Consider the following 17,092-nt stretch of genomic DNA (forward strand, 5'->3'; position numbering starts at 1 on the left):
ATGGCCTCCTTACAACGCCTGGGCATGCTCCTGATGAGGTGGCAGATGTTGTCCTGAGGAATCTTTTCCCAGACCTGGATTAAAGCATCAGTCAACTCCTGGACAGTCTGTGGTGCAATGTGGCGTTGGTGGATGATGTCACAGATGTGCTCAATTCAGGCCAGTCCATGGCATCAATGTCTTCATCATGCAGGAACTGCTGACACACTTCAGCCACATGAGGCCTAGCATTGTCATGTATCAGAAGGAACCCAGGGCCCACTGCACCAGCATATGATCTCTGAGGATTGGGCTGCAAGTGTTTTCTCTTGGTCCTCAGTCTGGTACATATGCCACATACACTACTAACACTACAACACTGAATTCAACTATTATTGAATGATGAGAAACTTTGATGATTGTGGGGGCCAATTGCTATCCTCACTACCAGAGGGCTAGACTATGGATCTACACCCCCTTAAATGTACTGTTAATGGTCATGAAATACCAAATCTGAAAATAAAACTTGTATTACTCATTGTCACAAAACAAAATAAAAGGCCAAGTTTTAGCAACTCCTTGTGAACCCTAAAGGATTTGATAATGGTTCTGGTTAGAAGCTGACATTTGTCTTCTCATCCAGTGCAAGAGAAAAGTATTTTCAGCCATTTATGGCTTGTTTTTTTATTTTCCCCAGATTTTGTTTTGCTTTTTAAAAATTTGGTGTGTCACTGTATATTTTTTTAGGCACACACATCATCATGGCCCAAAGGTGACACATTTGACACATTTCTTCTCGCTTTGAGTCACCCACAAATCACTTTAAAACATTAGAAAGCTAAAGTGAAACAGGATAAAGGCTTTAAAGGCATTACATACTGGCAGCTACAGCTGGTCACAGCTCTTACCTGAAGTGACATTTAGGGGTTGATGAACTAGTAAATTGTCCTACAAGCGAGCAGTCCGTGGTAGGCATGATGGTGCACAGCATGATAGAGCTTGAAATACAACAATATTCAGATACTGACCCAAAAGTCACACAAGAGTAGATTTTGGTCATTTGAAGCCCTTAGGTCTTGATTTGTTCACCCATGGCATAGATCATAAATCATCAGAGCACCCCTCCAGACATATTGTATGAGCTCATGTCACTGACAAGGAAGGTACAAGGTAATCAGAGTTAATCAATGACTAGATCCCAGATAGCAAAAGATATTATTTCAATGTTGAATTATGGTCAAAAAAGTTGATTTTTGGTTAAGGATGATGACTGATGATGGATCAACCAAAGAACAATATTCCAATTCTAGCCAAGTAACCAATGTTGAAAGGATGTCATTGAATCATTGTTGTTTCATGGTCGATTTCCAATGATTGAAATGCCAATGTCTAACCAGTGTTAAATCAAGGTATGCTGTTTGTTGTCACCACCCCACCTCTTCTCTTCCCCATCCTCTCCCCTTTGAGCTCTGGGTGAGAGCATTTTATCATTGGGCGGGGGGGTTATCACATTTTAAATACACACCATATTGAGGAAAGTAGTTTGTATTTTTTCTCTGTACATGATCTTATTTGTTAATAAATATTATTACTTACTGTTTGTGCATAACCTGTAGTCACCTGGTTATAACCTGTAGTCATAAAAACATCTACAAAACATCTACAAAACATCTACAAGTTACTATATGACTATATGACTCATATATATATATATGACTATATGAGTTACTATATGAAATGGATCGGTCCACCCCCTTTTTCTTTACATGTTTACATATGTAAACAACGCGCACGAGGACATCGGTGGTACGCTAACGCCAGCTAACGTCGCCACAGCGGGCAGAAATTATCATACAGTTAAGCCCGCCCACTAAGAGGGAAGATATGATTGGTCAATTTTACTGTCATTTGAAACTGGTATTGCGCTGAATTATAACTGCCAGGCCCTCTGTAAACGAACAGCAGGCCCACCAATCACCAACATTCTGCGGAGGCATCACAGTCCTGATAGGGGGAGACACAGGCTCACAGACTTCCACTTAACCCCTCACCTTCCAACACAGATTGAATAGACATGGTTGAATAATTTATTTGCTTATATTTCTGTAATTGTTTAGATGTTGATTGTCAAACTGTAAGTAGATTTTAAAAATTGGATAAATTGTGTATATTTATGTTTTAAGAATATTTTAGGCCCTCTGAGAGGTCATAGAGGGCTCTGACAGTTCCCCACTGCAGCATTCATCGAGCAATTTGGGGTTTAGATCATTGTTGTAGTAGTGGTTCTCATTCTCATATTCACTTGTGAAACGCTAAACTTTTCTAATGGCTTCACGTGTGGTTTTAGAATGGTTCAATATTTTGATAATCTACTTGAATCAATATAGATTGAATCAATATATAGAATTTATTTTCACTAAAATCAATGCAAATGTTCATGCAGATTACCCTTTAGATGATGGCTGAATGAAAATTGATTTAGTATCATTTATGGTGGAAAACATTCACGTCACTGACCACTTTCTGTATAGTTTAGATGTCAGGATCCAACATTGATTCAATATAAAATGAAACAAAACGTGCATGTGCATCCCAGTTTAGATGATGGTTGAATCAACATTGATATATTATCAGTTATGGTGGAAAATCTAACGTTGCTGGAAAATGTTTCCAGTTATGGTGGAAAATCAACATTCAAGTGACCGACCACTTTCTATATAGTTTAGATGTCGGGCTCCAACATGGATTCAATATTTCTGCCTAACCATATTTCAGTGTTGATTCAATCATATTTTGCTATCTGGGATGTTGCCCTATGAAGTTATGTAATCAAGCCTATAATTTCTTATTTATATTTATTGTTTGGTTTGGAACAAAAAAAATCCAATTATAATTTTCATAATCACCTTTAAAAAAATGTTTTGGCTTCATTAATTTTTGACAGACTTGGATGAGTCAAACCCATCTGCAGTCAGTATCGCAGTACACTACATCAATGTACTCTCTACATGTACATATATACTTAGGATTTATGATGGCACACAAATTCAAGTCTTTACATCTCTATTGTTTCCTACCTGTACAGACATTCAGTTTCTTGAGGCAGATCTAATATCTTCTTAGAAGAGGTACACTGCTATTCATATTTGACACAGTTAATAGTGTGTTCAATATAATATAGAACCTGTCACTGTAGAGACCATTTTAGGTTAACCTCCTGCATCAGTGGTACTCTCTCACTGTAAGCGCATAAGATAACCACTGTGTTGGTGGTCTGCTTAGCATGTGACATGCTGCTTCATAGCACTAAATAGATGGCTGAGAAGAAAGGGGACAAATGGATTCCATGTTTGCAGTCAAACACAGAACAGCAAAGCGGGAGGGAGTCGGCTTTGTTGTTCATGAAAAACACATGAAACCAATCAAATCCAAATTATCCTCTTGCTGTTCCAATTTCGGCCTCAGTTGCCCCACTGTAGGTACTGCCACCCAGACAGAACACATCTAACACGCACGCATACACACACACACACACACAGATGCAAACACACACACACACACACACACATCCACCCACACACACACGCACACACACACAGTTATCCACCCACACACACACACACACACATATACACACCCACACACACAAACACATGCACACACACATCCACCCACACACACACGCACACACACACAGTTATCCACCCACACACACACGCACACATATACACACCCACACAGACAAACACATGCACACACATATCCACCCACACACACACGCACACACACACAGTTATACACCCACACACACACACACACACACACACACACACACACACACACACACACACACACACACACACACACACATACATACACACACACACACACACACACACACACACACACACACACACACACACACACACACACACATACATACATACTTTTATTAATTTATATGGGTGGTTTAAGCACAATATACTTGTTCATACATAAGCATAAATACACACTCTCACAGCAACACTAATAACTTGCACATGCATATCCACTGTGACTCACACAGATCATCTGTTCACACAGATGGAAATGGACAAAGTTCCAGTTTATTTGGGATGCATCTGACTATACAATCCCTGGATGATGAAATCAGTATGATCAACAGGAAGTGACTTTCAGACACTGTAAACTTATATATATATATATATATATATATATATATATATATATATATATATATATATATATATATATATATATATATATAGACACAGAGATTTGTTTCTTCTTAGGCTCTAAATTTCTCTAAATAAGAAAAGGCCAGAAGACCATTGTCTCAGTATGTGAGGTAAAGCAGACAGTGTGTGCAATGACCTGGGGAAGGGGGCCTATGTGGCACTGATGGCAAATCTATTAACATCCCCTGGGCTCTAACTCTACTCTCATTTTCTGTGGCTGTCAGTCTCACTTAGCAGCCTGAGAAAGCCATTGAATCATGTGAAACTGTCCCCTCTGGAGCCACTATGGGTCCACCGCTCCAAATGTTTTCCAGCTCCTTCACCCTTCAGGAGATTCCTTCTCTGGACTTTTCATCATAAGCAGGTGTTTGTATCGTTTCAATAAAGAGCTGGAGAGCTCCAGCTGTTCCATTGTCTTGGGCCATGTATGCTGTGATTGGAAATAAAATGGATCTGGTATGTTAAGCTTTAAATCATCTCAGATATCTTAGATTCTTCAGCATCTGTAAGGCCTAAAGGGATTCCTAAAATGCTAACTGGATAAAATGAACAAAATCCACTAATGCTAAGTACACTCTGTCGTCTTTTACTCTGTGACGACATGAATGTTGCTTGCAAAGGTAACTTTATGGCATCTTTGTCAATGTCAATAATGTCCATGTAATAATATGCAATAAATTAACATGCCATATGTAATGCAGTGAATGTCCCATTCTTTGAGACGGGATTGTTCTTTTAGGACAATAATCTCGTGGTCGTACTGTATCTCTTATGGAGAAATCATGCCTCTGACTTTAATAAAATAAAGACATAATGAGACTCAGATAACAGGCTCAAATATGTTAGCAGATGTTCACTTTGTATCTGGAAGACGAAGCTGGTCATGGCTGTGAAGACTTGAACTTGAACTATGAGTCCATACATCATCTCGTATATACGTCCACACAGACCTGCTGTAGTATGTATGTCTCTAGTCAGAGGGTTAGAATAAGAGAGAGGGCACGTGAAATATATTGGTACAAATATATATTTGTATATTTGTGTGTGTATGTGTGTGTGTGTGTGTGTGTCTGTCTGTACTTGTGTGACAGTGACAGAATGAGGGGGAGGGTGTGGGAAAGAAATAGTAACAATCACATTAATAAATTACAATATGTGCAATATGATTATGGGAGTCTAATGTCAAGAAGTAAGGCTGTTTGTCATTTCAATTATGTGTGTGTATACACTGTAAAAAAAAACTGTTGTAATAGATACATCATATATTTAAATTAACACTGTACCATGCTTTGTTCAAGCACTATTTACAATAAAATGAAAACAAGTGAGAAACCAGTCAATGCACCGGTTTGAATTTTCTTGCAGTTTCATCATGTGTTTATTACTTTACAATCAAAATTTCATGGTAAATTGCTCTTATAGCAAAACTAACTGGTTCAGTCACAGTAATTAAAACCCTGCTGTATGCTGAGGCCCCCTCGTCTCTGTCCTGCCTGTATCTCGTGTGCTAGCTCACATGCCTTCAGTGGGGAAACGTAAACAGGAGGACTGCTGCGAATGCAGATATTTTGAAACAGCATCCCGTTGTTTGCATTAGCATTTTCCTTCAGGGAAAACTTCTGTCACTGTCAATTTTGCAAGGCTACTGGCCAACATTCTGTCAATGCCTCATAAAAACCCATGTAATGCTAATATTTATGACTTAATTGGGTTTTGATGCAGTTCATCTGTGGTGGGTCTGCTTGTATCTGTGCCAGGATGGGGGCTGGTACGGAGCAGGGGGTGGAAAATCAAGAGTTATTTTGGTTTTGAATGTGTATCCATACACATATGGTCCTTGTTTTGGCCTGTATATTCCAAGATCTCACAGGTCACCTTTGACCCTGCTCCCTGAGACTGGCATGATTTCAGACTCCTAGCTCCAAGTTCAGTTTGACCCCCTTTGACCCCAAAGATCAAAGGTCATAACCGCTGAGCAGCAAATTAACCCAATGTGTCAAACTTTGCATGACACCATGTTCAGCTGGACATTTTTTGGGGAGCAAGATGTTTAACTTATTTGAGGGAAGAATCATGGACTTTTGATTTTAGTCATTTGTCTTTGGGTCATTCCAAACTTAAAATGCCTCTGTTTTTTTCCTGTTCATCCTTCCCTGAGCTCATAAGTTTTGGTCCCTCCTTCGAAAACTATTACTTTGTCCTCTCCCCTTTTCTGTTTCAATGATTCACTTTTTCTCTTCATTTCTTCTTCCTGTTTACTCTATTACTCTCTGTCCCCTTCTCCTTCTCTCTCCCCCACCCATTCTTCTTTCCCGTCTTGTCTAAAGATGTTTCACTTCAGCTGTCACAAATTATGTTCGCCTGCCCAGCTGTCCAAACAGGGGAGTGCTTTTCTCTTTGCACCCAGTATACTACCAAAAGAGAGCTAGACAGAGAGAGAGAGAAAGAAAGAGGGAGTGAGTAAGGGTCAGGGAGGGAGAAAGAAAGAAAAGGAGGGGGGCTTTAATGCTCATGTTTGGACACAAGCAATTATCTCTAATTATTGTTTTTCTTTTCAGTTTCCCTGTCCTGATGGAGGTCCCAGCCAAACGAACAAGCCATAATCTGGCTCGTTGAGGAGGCCCATTGGGCCCTTTGGTGCAGCTCATCCATGGGACTCTTAGGCTTTCATCTCAATGTGAGTCTGGAGTTAATTCAAACACAGAGCGATGGGTGAATTAACCCCAAAGCCCTGACTTTCAATAGGCTCGGCTAAGAGATTATACGTGTTGATGGCAGGCCTTTTATACATACTGAGCTTTTAAAAGAAACTTCTGCTGGTTACTGGGAACACTGTGAACGGACAAGCTATCTTCTTCCTTTTGCTACTCTCCATCTTTCTTTCCACCTCTTTTATGAGGCATTGCCAAATTTTCTTAAGCAACTCATTGTTTAAAGTCATGGGATGCTTACAAGGCATACAATGCCCTACCAAGTTGCCCCAAGCTTCCACTTTCTTTCAAATATGCTGTCATCCCCACCACTCTCTTTCTTTCTTTCTTTCTTTCTCTCTCTCTCTCTCTCTCTCTCTCTCTCTCCCCACACTCTTTCTCTCTCCCTTCTGCTAAGATATTTGGCACCTTTTCCTTCTGCTTGGTTGGAGATTCAGGTTGATTATCTTCCATTTCCTTACAGAATTGTCTGCACCAGATTTAGATGTATAAACATTTTTCTCAGGCCTACAGTAATCATGCTGAACCAAGCAGAGTATTAAAAAAGTAGTTTGAATCATTCCATTCTTAGAAATACTGTAGGGACAGGTGTAACCAGGGACAGGAGACCAGGGACAGGTGTAACACTTTTTGTTATTTTTCTAATAAATCAAAAACCATTTACACTGGAATAGCCCATTTACTGTATTATGAACTTCAATGTGTCAACTACTGAAACAATGTATGTAAGTGGGTTTATGAAATATGTACAGGTTGCAAAATTTATTTAAATACAGTCACTCCACTGTTACAACCATCCCAGGGTACAGGGACGGTTGTAACGTCTAAAATGTACATAATTAATCAATCAAATACTCAAAATGAAAAGATTATTTATCATTTATGTTATTGTGACTATTCATTTCTTTTTTAAAATAGGCCTAATTATTACTTTCACACTACATGACAAAACAAAGAGGGGCACCACACATGGTGTGATGGGAGGATGAAGACACCACACATGGTGTGATGGGAGGATGAAGGTTCAGACACCACATATGGTGTGATGGGGAGATGAAGGTTCAGGCAGCACACATGGTGTGATGGGGAGGATGAAGGTTCAGACACCACACATGGTGTGATGGGGAGGATGAAGGATCAGACACCACACATGGTGTGATGGGGAGGATGAAGGATCAGACACCACACATGGTGTGATGGGGAGGATGAAGACACCACACATGGTGTGATGGGGAGGATGAAGGTTCAGACACCACACATGGTGTGATGGGGAGGATGAAGGTTCAGACACCACACATGGTGTGATGGGAGGATGAAGACACCACACATGGTGTGATGAGAGGATGAAGGTTCAGACACCACACATGGTGTGATGGGAGGATGAAGGTTCAGGCAGCACACATGGTGTGATGGGAGGATGAAGGATCAGACACCACACATGGTGTGATGGGAGGATGAAGGATCAGACACCACACATGGTGTGATGGGGAGGATGAAGGTTCAGACACCACACATGGTGTGATGGGAGGATGAAGGTTCAGGCACCACACATGGTGTGATGGGAGGAATGAAGGTTCAGACACCACACATGGTGTGATGGGAGGATGAAGACACCACACATGGTGTGATGAGAGGATGAAGGTTCAGACACCACACATGGTGTGATGGGGAGGATGAAGGTTCAGGCAGCACACATGGTGTGATGGGAGGATGAAGGTTCCACACATGGTGTGATGGGAGGATGAAGACACCACACATGGTGTGATGAGAGGATGAAGGTTCAGACACCACACATGGTGTGATGGGAGGATGAAGGTTCAGGCAGCACACATGGTGTGATGGGAGGATGAAGGATCAGACACCACACATGGTGTGATGGGAGGATGAAGGATCAGACACCACACATGGTGTGATGGGGAGGATGAAGGTTCAGACACCACACATGGTGTGATGGGAGGATGAAGGTTCAGGCACCACACATGGTGTGATGGGAGGAATGAAGGTTCAGACACCACACATGGTGTGATGGGAGGATGAAGACACCACACATGGTGTGATGAGAGGATGAAGGTTCAGACACCACACATGGTGTGATGGGGAGGATGAAGGTTCAGGCAGCACACATGGTGTGATGGGAGGATGAAGGTTCCACACATGGTGTGATGGGAGGATGAAGACACCACACATGGTGTGATGAGAGGATGAAGGTTCAGACACCACACATGGTGTGATGGGGAGGATTAAGGCTCAGGCACCACACATGGTGTGATGGACAGGATGAAGGTTCAGACACCACACATGGTGTGATGGGGAGGATGAAGGTTCAGACACCACACATGGTGTGATGGGAGGATGAAGGATCAGACACCACACATGGTGTGATGGGAGGATGAAGGATCAGACACCACACATGGTGTGATGGGAGGATGAAGGTTCAGACACCACACATGGTGTGATGGGGAGGATGCTGCAGGTGGTATGTAGGATGCCACCGTTGCCACAGTGGGTGTTGGAGCTGTAATACATGCAACTGCATTCACTGCAGCTGCAGTGGAAGATGGAACCTGTGGTGTCACTGCTGGCGGTGGGCGATCTGTGACCAGGGATGGTTTAAAGTCGCTGTCATTAAAAATATCTATTTTAAAAAGCCAAATTCCAGGGCATGCAAACCCTGCCTGAATATTTGATGGTGTTGCATCCAGAGGAAGGGCACTATTCACAATGCTTGGCAGATCATAAATGGTCATTGTCACTGACTACTTGGTTCAGGGACGGTTGTAACAAGGCGTTACAATCGTCCCAGTATCACCAGTTATGTTTTCACCTCATGTGAACGAGCCTAACTGCTAGTTGGACACATGTTAATCATTTCTAATTTTAGCTTACAAAACAGTAATTCTAATAATACTTAGATTATTAGATAGACTTGGATTCATAGATATTTGATCCCAGGACAGTATCCAAAACAATAAAATTTTTACATCAAAAAAACATTTTTGATGATTTTGATGATTGCTTTCTCTGGCAGTTTCAAATGTGGCTCCTTTTTTGTTAGTAAGAAGACAGTCTAACTGAGTATGTACACAGTGAGTGTAATCACTCTAGCTTGTTTCTGTTCGGAGGAATTCAAGGTGTTACAACCGTCCCATGTTACAACTGTCCCTGGTCTCCCCTACTATAATAAATAATAATTTCTCAACAGAGAATATGTTTACTTTACTTTACAGTTTACTTTAAACAAAATGTATTCAGCCAGCCATCGATAGCCTTATATTCCATAGTCTTCTGTAGTCTCAGGAACAGATTCTTAATAAAAGAAGCAATACTGAAATGCATTGTCTGCAACAGCCTCTGTGTCAGTAATGAGGAGTGGCAGACTTGAAGGATGAGAGGCCAGCTCTTGGTCATGACAGACATGAGGGTCTATGGGTATTGTAGTAGAACACAATAGCAACAGCATGTGTTGGTCAGTCTCTATAGGAGCACATGACCTGTTTTCTCTGTGGAACCTCTCTGATCTCAGAGCAGTGACCTGGCCATGACTAAGCTGTGAAAGAGGTACCATTTACACACACACACACACACACACACACACACACACACACACACACACACACACACACACAGATTTACTGTTAGCACATATTCCACCCCAGTCGGTGAATTATCTAAATTTAAACTGCATTACTTCAGGTTACATTTGCCACTTCACATACTCACATTTATTTTTATGCCATTTTAGAAGTTAAAATACGTTTTATCATGAAATGTTAACAGCACCATGACTTGGCCTTTATATTATGACACTTATTATATACCAGTGTTGCCTCAGAGTGAGTTTATGTCTGTGTGGTGTGTTAGTGCACAGAAGAATGATCTCGTAAAGGCCAGTCTACAGAGATTAGTTCCCCTAAATTACAGGGGATGATCTGTGTATGCCTCCGACCCCTCCAATCACTACCAACTATCATCAGCTCAACCTTTGACCCCTGCCCCCTCACCCCTTCTGTCTGCCTGAACACACTGTTTAGAGATTACAGCAGCTAAACATTGTGTTACTTTTTCACTCTGCGTGTTTGTGTATTTGTATGGATATATGGGGGAGAAGCTAAGAAAGAGAGGGTTCTTCTGTTATGTTGTCTTTAGGTGTCTTTGAATGGTTTGGCCTAAATTGTCTCATCTAATGATCTTGATTATGTTCACTCAATGGCGAACAAACTAAGCTTTTCTTGAATTTCTCCGTTTTGTTTGGCCAGCGTCTGCAAGAACTATTGCAAGTTCTGGGGTTACTTGTCACACACTGACACCACTTTGCAGATGAGAGTTATTTCTTTAGACATCGGATTTGCAAGGTTTCATTAGCCAGCTGCTTGTGCCAAACAATTTTAAACCAAATGGTGGGAATAAAAAATATGGGACTAAATTTAACACTGTTGTGACTATTTCAAAGTTTGCTGATTCACCACACATGATCTTTCATCTTTCTTTTTTCTTAAAGACCAGCAGCAGCTGGTGTTAAGTAGCTTCATGTGACTTTAAACACACAAATGACTTGATCAATGTGCATCATCCATTATGTGACCATCCGATGTGCCATATAAATCTGATATAAATCTGGAGTTTTTAATGGACAATTGAAAATGCCTCAATTAGGCTCCTCTAAGAGCATAAACTGCTGATCAAATATACTGATATAAACAGTGGGAAAGTGTCAGATTCTGGGTTCACTTACTGTCCATGTATTTATCTTGCTGACTAGGTAAATGGAAATATTAACTTGGGTAATGTTATTATGTTATTAGTAGGTACTGAATATGAAAAAAGCTGGATTTAAATAACATGACACTTTTCAAAAATGCCTGTGTTCACTCAGTATGTTCATGTCTGTCACCCTCAGAATGTACAGAAGTCACTTCTGGTAAGTAAGCACTCCAATTTTTACACCTCTACAACTCCATGGACCTGGCTGTTAGATTCATGAAATCTGCAGATAATACTATGGTTACTGGCAGTTAGGGGTGGGCGATATGGGAAAAAAAATGGATCATGATTTTTTTTCATAAAATCACGATTTCGATTTTTTAATCACTATCTTCCATTAAAAAAAAAATTGGGGCTACAAAGCTTTCTTTTTAAGCATGTTTAAATTTAAATGAATGATATTGCAATTTTCCATGTGCAAACATTGTAAACAAAAAATGTAAACAACACACGTGACACTGTTTGTCACGTAGGGCTACGCCCCCCTCTCCTAGCTGTTCCTCGTGTCTGTGTTGTTCCCTGCTCCTTGAGCCCGCCTTGTTGTCTGTTTCTATGGTTTCCCCACATCTGCCACGTCCATGTCATTATTGTCTTCACCTGTTTCTAGTCTAGTTCAACGTATTTATAGTCCCCGTGTCTCCCATGTCGGTATTGGTTATTTTGTGCTACTTACCTGTTTGTTCTCTTGCCTCGTTCGTGCTCTAGTGGATTTAACTGTTTCTGTTTTGTCTTCCTCATAAGTACGTTCAGCCTTGTTTTGTTCTTTGTGCCACCATGCCCGTTTATATTTCATGTTCAGACTGCCTACCTGTTATGACCCCTGCCCGGTGTTACGACTCTGCCTTTGGAATTCCATTCAATAAATCTCGCTCTCCTCAGCGTTTGTGTCCGCCTCCCTGCTCTGCGTCACGCAGTTCGTTACACTGTTAAAGTGCACTATTGCACTAAATATTTGTCAGCACGTTAAACTTAAAGTTAAATATTTATACATATAGTCGAAATGATTCCATATAATTCGCTTTTTTTATTACATTATTTAATGGTTGTTTATTTTCCAAACGCCCAATCTTAACGTCTTCACATTCTCTCATGTTTCGTCCTGGAATTACAAGAGGCTCGTATTTGTTAACGTAATACAAGAGAACTGTTAAATCAGACAGATATTTGTTGTGAAACGAAGTAGTTACAATTTCAAGCATTTTCAAGTACTTTAGCCTAAATTCCAGCACATTTCAAACCTGAAACACAAAGCAACATAAAAATTCGTCAGGTAAATGCTCCTTCCCGTTTTTGAGGGATGTTTCTTTATACTAACACATATCGATCGCGCAAGGTGTGGCGGAGTCGGGCGCTATGGTCACTTGTGAGACGGCTGCCCCTGCTGCCCGCATTGTTTCACTTTCGGCATATTCCTTGGGATCCCTACGTCTCAAGTGATTGAATAAATTTGTTGTACTGGCATCAGACGTTTTCACGTGTTCTTTGGACACTTTACATATCGCTGTAGTTTGGTCTTGGTCAGTGGAAGAAAATCTGAATCAATTTCAGATTACAGAGGTGGATTTCCTCTTCTTTACCAGCTCCTCGGTTTGGCTTTCAGCCTTCATTGTCCACTTTTAGTTTTTACAAACACAACATGGAGGCGTGGAAGACGCACAGTTCGCTGTGATTGGTCAGTCATATGCCCTACGTCTGCCGCATCGGTGGGAACCAGCATAAAAAAAGTAATTGCGCTGATTGGCAAAGGCAATCTATATAATTTCTCTAATTTGGTAGATCGCCTGCGATTCTCCACTTATTATCGCCATTCACGATTTTATATCGTCATATCGTGCACCCCTACTGGCAGTGCTTCATTTGTAAATCAAACGATGCCGGAACGCAAACAGCATGAGACAAGGGGTCACTGAGACCAACAATGTCACCGGATCGCACACAAAACGCAACGCTTAGGCGCACAAATGTCAAAATAACAAGCCAATTCATTTATGTTAATTATTAATTTTAAATGATTTACGTGTGTTTTATAAGTGTTTTAAGTGTGTTTCTTACCTTATTAGTTGTTTAGTATATAGCTTGGGACTCAACCACACTCGCACCTGCCCCAATAACATCTTCAGTGCGCTGATTCATTTGCTTCAAGTCTCGGTTGTTTAGTAGTACAATCAGATGCTTTTTTTTTGTAAAAAAAGAAAGCAAGTTTGACTGTCTTTTCGACATATTGATTGCTGTTATTTTAATAAATTGGCGCCTTTGTCTGATATCTACATAACACAAAATATTTCCCATCAACCATTTATTATATTTTTGTATATAATAAAAATGCCCATGACTTTGGACTAGGGCCGTGTGAGGGGTGGGCGGATGCTTTATGGGGGAGACGCAGACAGGCGTCGCTAAAAGGGAGAGCTCTTATGTGATTTAGGAAACCTGAATGTGGATCTCGTGTTTAAAATATGTCTTTTATAGAATTATTTGTTCAATTAATTGATTCAACGCAGACAGATTTCTTAACTTATAATTAGTAGGCTTGAAAGTTACTGGATCGAGGCAGACAGTTCCCGGAACGCACCCTTCAAAATGAAAGAGTTCCCGAATCCTGTTCAGGCAGGATCCGGCTAAAATTAAGCGCCGGTTACTGGTCTCATCCAATATGGTGGTGATTTTATGTATCGGCAGGGTGTTGAAAGCATGGTGCACTGGTGCATTCAGAACAACTTGGAGCTGAACTTGCTCAATACTAGAGAAATCAATGGAAGAGATACCCTTCAGGACTGTTTCTCCTCACAGAATCCTACCTGTTTCTAGAAACTTTATAAATTTTTCTGTTTCTAAAACCTACATTTGGAGATCACCATCCTCTCCATTTTCAGAAAGTCCCAGAAAAGGATGTGAGGAAGTATGCTCTACCACAGGAACGATTGAGACAGTTTGTACACATCTATCATGGGCCTTTTAACAGGAAAGGAACAGACTGCCGTGAACAATAAGGACAAGAGAAAACAATCATCACTGTTCTCCCTCCTTTACTCTTCAAGAACCATGCAATGGGTAGAGCAAATCATTATGTATTCATCACACCCTGGACACAACCTTACAACTTCTCATCATCACCTTCATAAATAACTGTGTAGTTCAATCCACTATACAAAGCTACTCTTGTTGCTTCAGATAGTTTGTGATAGATGTAATGCATCCTGTTTCATATCTACAAATATTGTATTGTACAAACACATATACATTACAGTTACATTACAATTTCATTTCCATACTCATATGTTACTGATGTTAACACTACCACACACTCTTTTACTTTATGTATATTGTATATTGATTGACTTGTATATAATCTGCATGTCTTGGGTCAATTGAATCTTTTCTATATATTGTCTGTATTGCCTGAGAGTCACCAAGAGGCTAGAAACAAACTGAGTCTGTGTGTTAGCATAGTTTGTCTGTCACGGAACAGCTCCGGACCCTTCCCTGTGGGCGTGTCATTATGTCGTCTGCGTGCAGTTATGTCCATGTTTGTACTTCCGTGGGTGTGGGTTGTTTATGAGCGTGTTCGTTTGTTACACCTGTGCCTTGTCTCGAGGTCACGTGGGTCTGTGTAACTCACCTATTTAATGTGCGTTCGCGCAGTGTGGTGTGCTCGTCTATGTCTAAAGCTACGTGTCAGCGTGAGTGAGTGTTTGTGTGCTACTTGCGCTCCGCACCAAGCTATTTCGTGTTGTGTCCAATAAACGTTGATTGTGCACCGTAATCGTCGTGGTGTCTGCCTCCTGCACCCAACGTTACATTGTCAATAAACCAATTCAATTTTATTCTGAGTATTGAATTCAGTCCAGAATACTGAGCTATAAATACTTTTTAATTGTTATTCCTGAAATATCCAACAATGGACAATATTGTAAACTGAAATATCCAACAATATTGCAAACTGCTAATCAGATTCTTACACTACATCTACCCATCCAAATGTTACTCTCAACATCCTCACCTGGGTTATTTCAAAGTATTATATTTTAGTTAGTTAACATGAGCTGAGTAATAATAAATACAATAAATCCAACCATATGGTAATACATTTACATTTACATTTATGGCATTTGGCAGACGCCCTTATCCAGAGCGACTTACATTTTTATCTCATTTTTTATACATATTTTATCTCATTTTTTATACAAGCAATTGAGGGTTAAGGGCCTTGCTCAGGGGCACCTCAGTCATGGCCTGGGGATCGAACCTGCGACCCTCCGGTCACAAGACCAGTTCCCTAACCGCTAGGCCATGACTGCCCTGCTGTAGTTTAAGGAAGGCACTTCCAGAGGTAGATCGTAATATTAACTGACCTTCCTTTCCACATGAAGTTTCCAGTTTTTCAGTCCCAGAATGTATGTGGAAATTTGTTAATATCTGCTGTAGTTTAAGGAAGGCACTTCCAGAGGTAGATCGTTCAAAATACATCCAAAAGCTGAAATGAGCACCTAGGATGAGCAACAGGATCATCTATCATGAATGATCTGACTATTGTCATGATAGTTGCACATTTACTACTGGAAAATGTATTAGGAACCTTTCTACTCTTTGTTTAAATTTTTTGTCAGCAATGTACTATGTAAATCAAGATATTTTCTAAACCCATCATATAAACATATAACTTGATAAGTAGCACAAGGCCTAATCTGTGCTGAGGAAACTACCCCTTATAAATTTAAACTTTGTACAAATCACCCCCTCAGAGATATTCTACTCAGGCTTTTTCCCTCACATTGCTGGTCACATCAGTCCTTTATATTTGTTCAGCTTTTAAGAGAGCAATTATGGATGAGACAAGTAAATGATTAGTGAAAATGATTCCGGGGAGCTGATGGCAGAATTCACACACAGAGACATATTGAGATTTACGTCAGAGCAAATCAAGTGATGAGCATATATTTACATCTTGGCCCTTGAAGCGCAGCCTGAAATGTTTTTGGAAAGAGTGCAGGAAAAACACAGAGGGGTCTGGGTAATTTGGTGACACGGGAGGCCCGCAGTGTTCCGTTATCTGAGGACCACCCATCCGAGACTAGCCTGGACAAACAGAAGAGCTGGTGGCAATAATATGCAGCAGATGGAGGATGAGGGGGAATAAGTGAGTAGGGGAGAAGGAGAGGCAACATCAGCATGGATCCACAGTGGTGGTGGTCATTTGACCATTCTACGCTCCCATTAGCCACCTGGGCCCATAGTGTTTAGTCAGCCTGTACCAGGGCTTGGGTTACATTTACATTGCTTTGAAATAGTAAAATAGCGCTTTCTCTCTCTCTCTCTCTCTTTCACACACACACACACACACACACACACACACACACACACACACACACACACACACACACACACACACACACACACAAACAC

The 17,092-nt window shown here is 40.7% G+C and overlaps 1 long non-coding RNA gene across 1 annotated transcript in view; it reads left to right on the forward strand.

Annotated features, from left to right (window-relative positions):
- The window catches only part of LOC143489349 (uncharacterized), a 30,826-nt gene extending 15,280 nt beyond the window's left edge, over positions 1 to 15,546 (forward strand). Inside the window, exons 2-4 of the long non-coding RNA XR_013124659.1 lie at positions 6,776 to 6,894; positions 11,826 to 11,846; positions 14,563 to 15,546. This is a non-coding gene — a long non-coding RNA (uncharacterized LOC143489349). The remainder of the gene's footprint in view (positions 1 to 6,775; positions 6,895 to 11,825; positions 11,847 to 14,562) is intronic.
- The last annotated feature ends 1,546 nt before the right edge of the window (positions 15,547 to 17,092 follow it).

The sequence above is a fragment of the Brachyhypopomus gauderio genome, unplaced genomic scaffold, assembly GCF_052324685.1.
Source record: "Brachyhypopomus gauderio isolate BG-103 unplaced genomic scaffold, BGAUD_0.2 sc61, whole genome shotgun sequence".
NCBI lineage: Eukaryota > Metazoa > Chordata > Actinopteri > Gymnotiformes > Hypopomidae > Brachyhypopomus > Brachyhypopomus gauderio.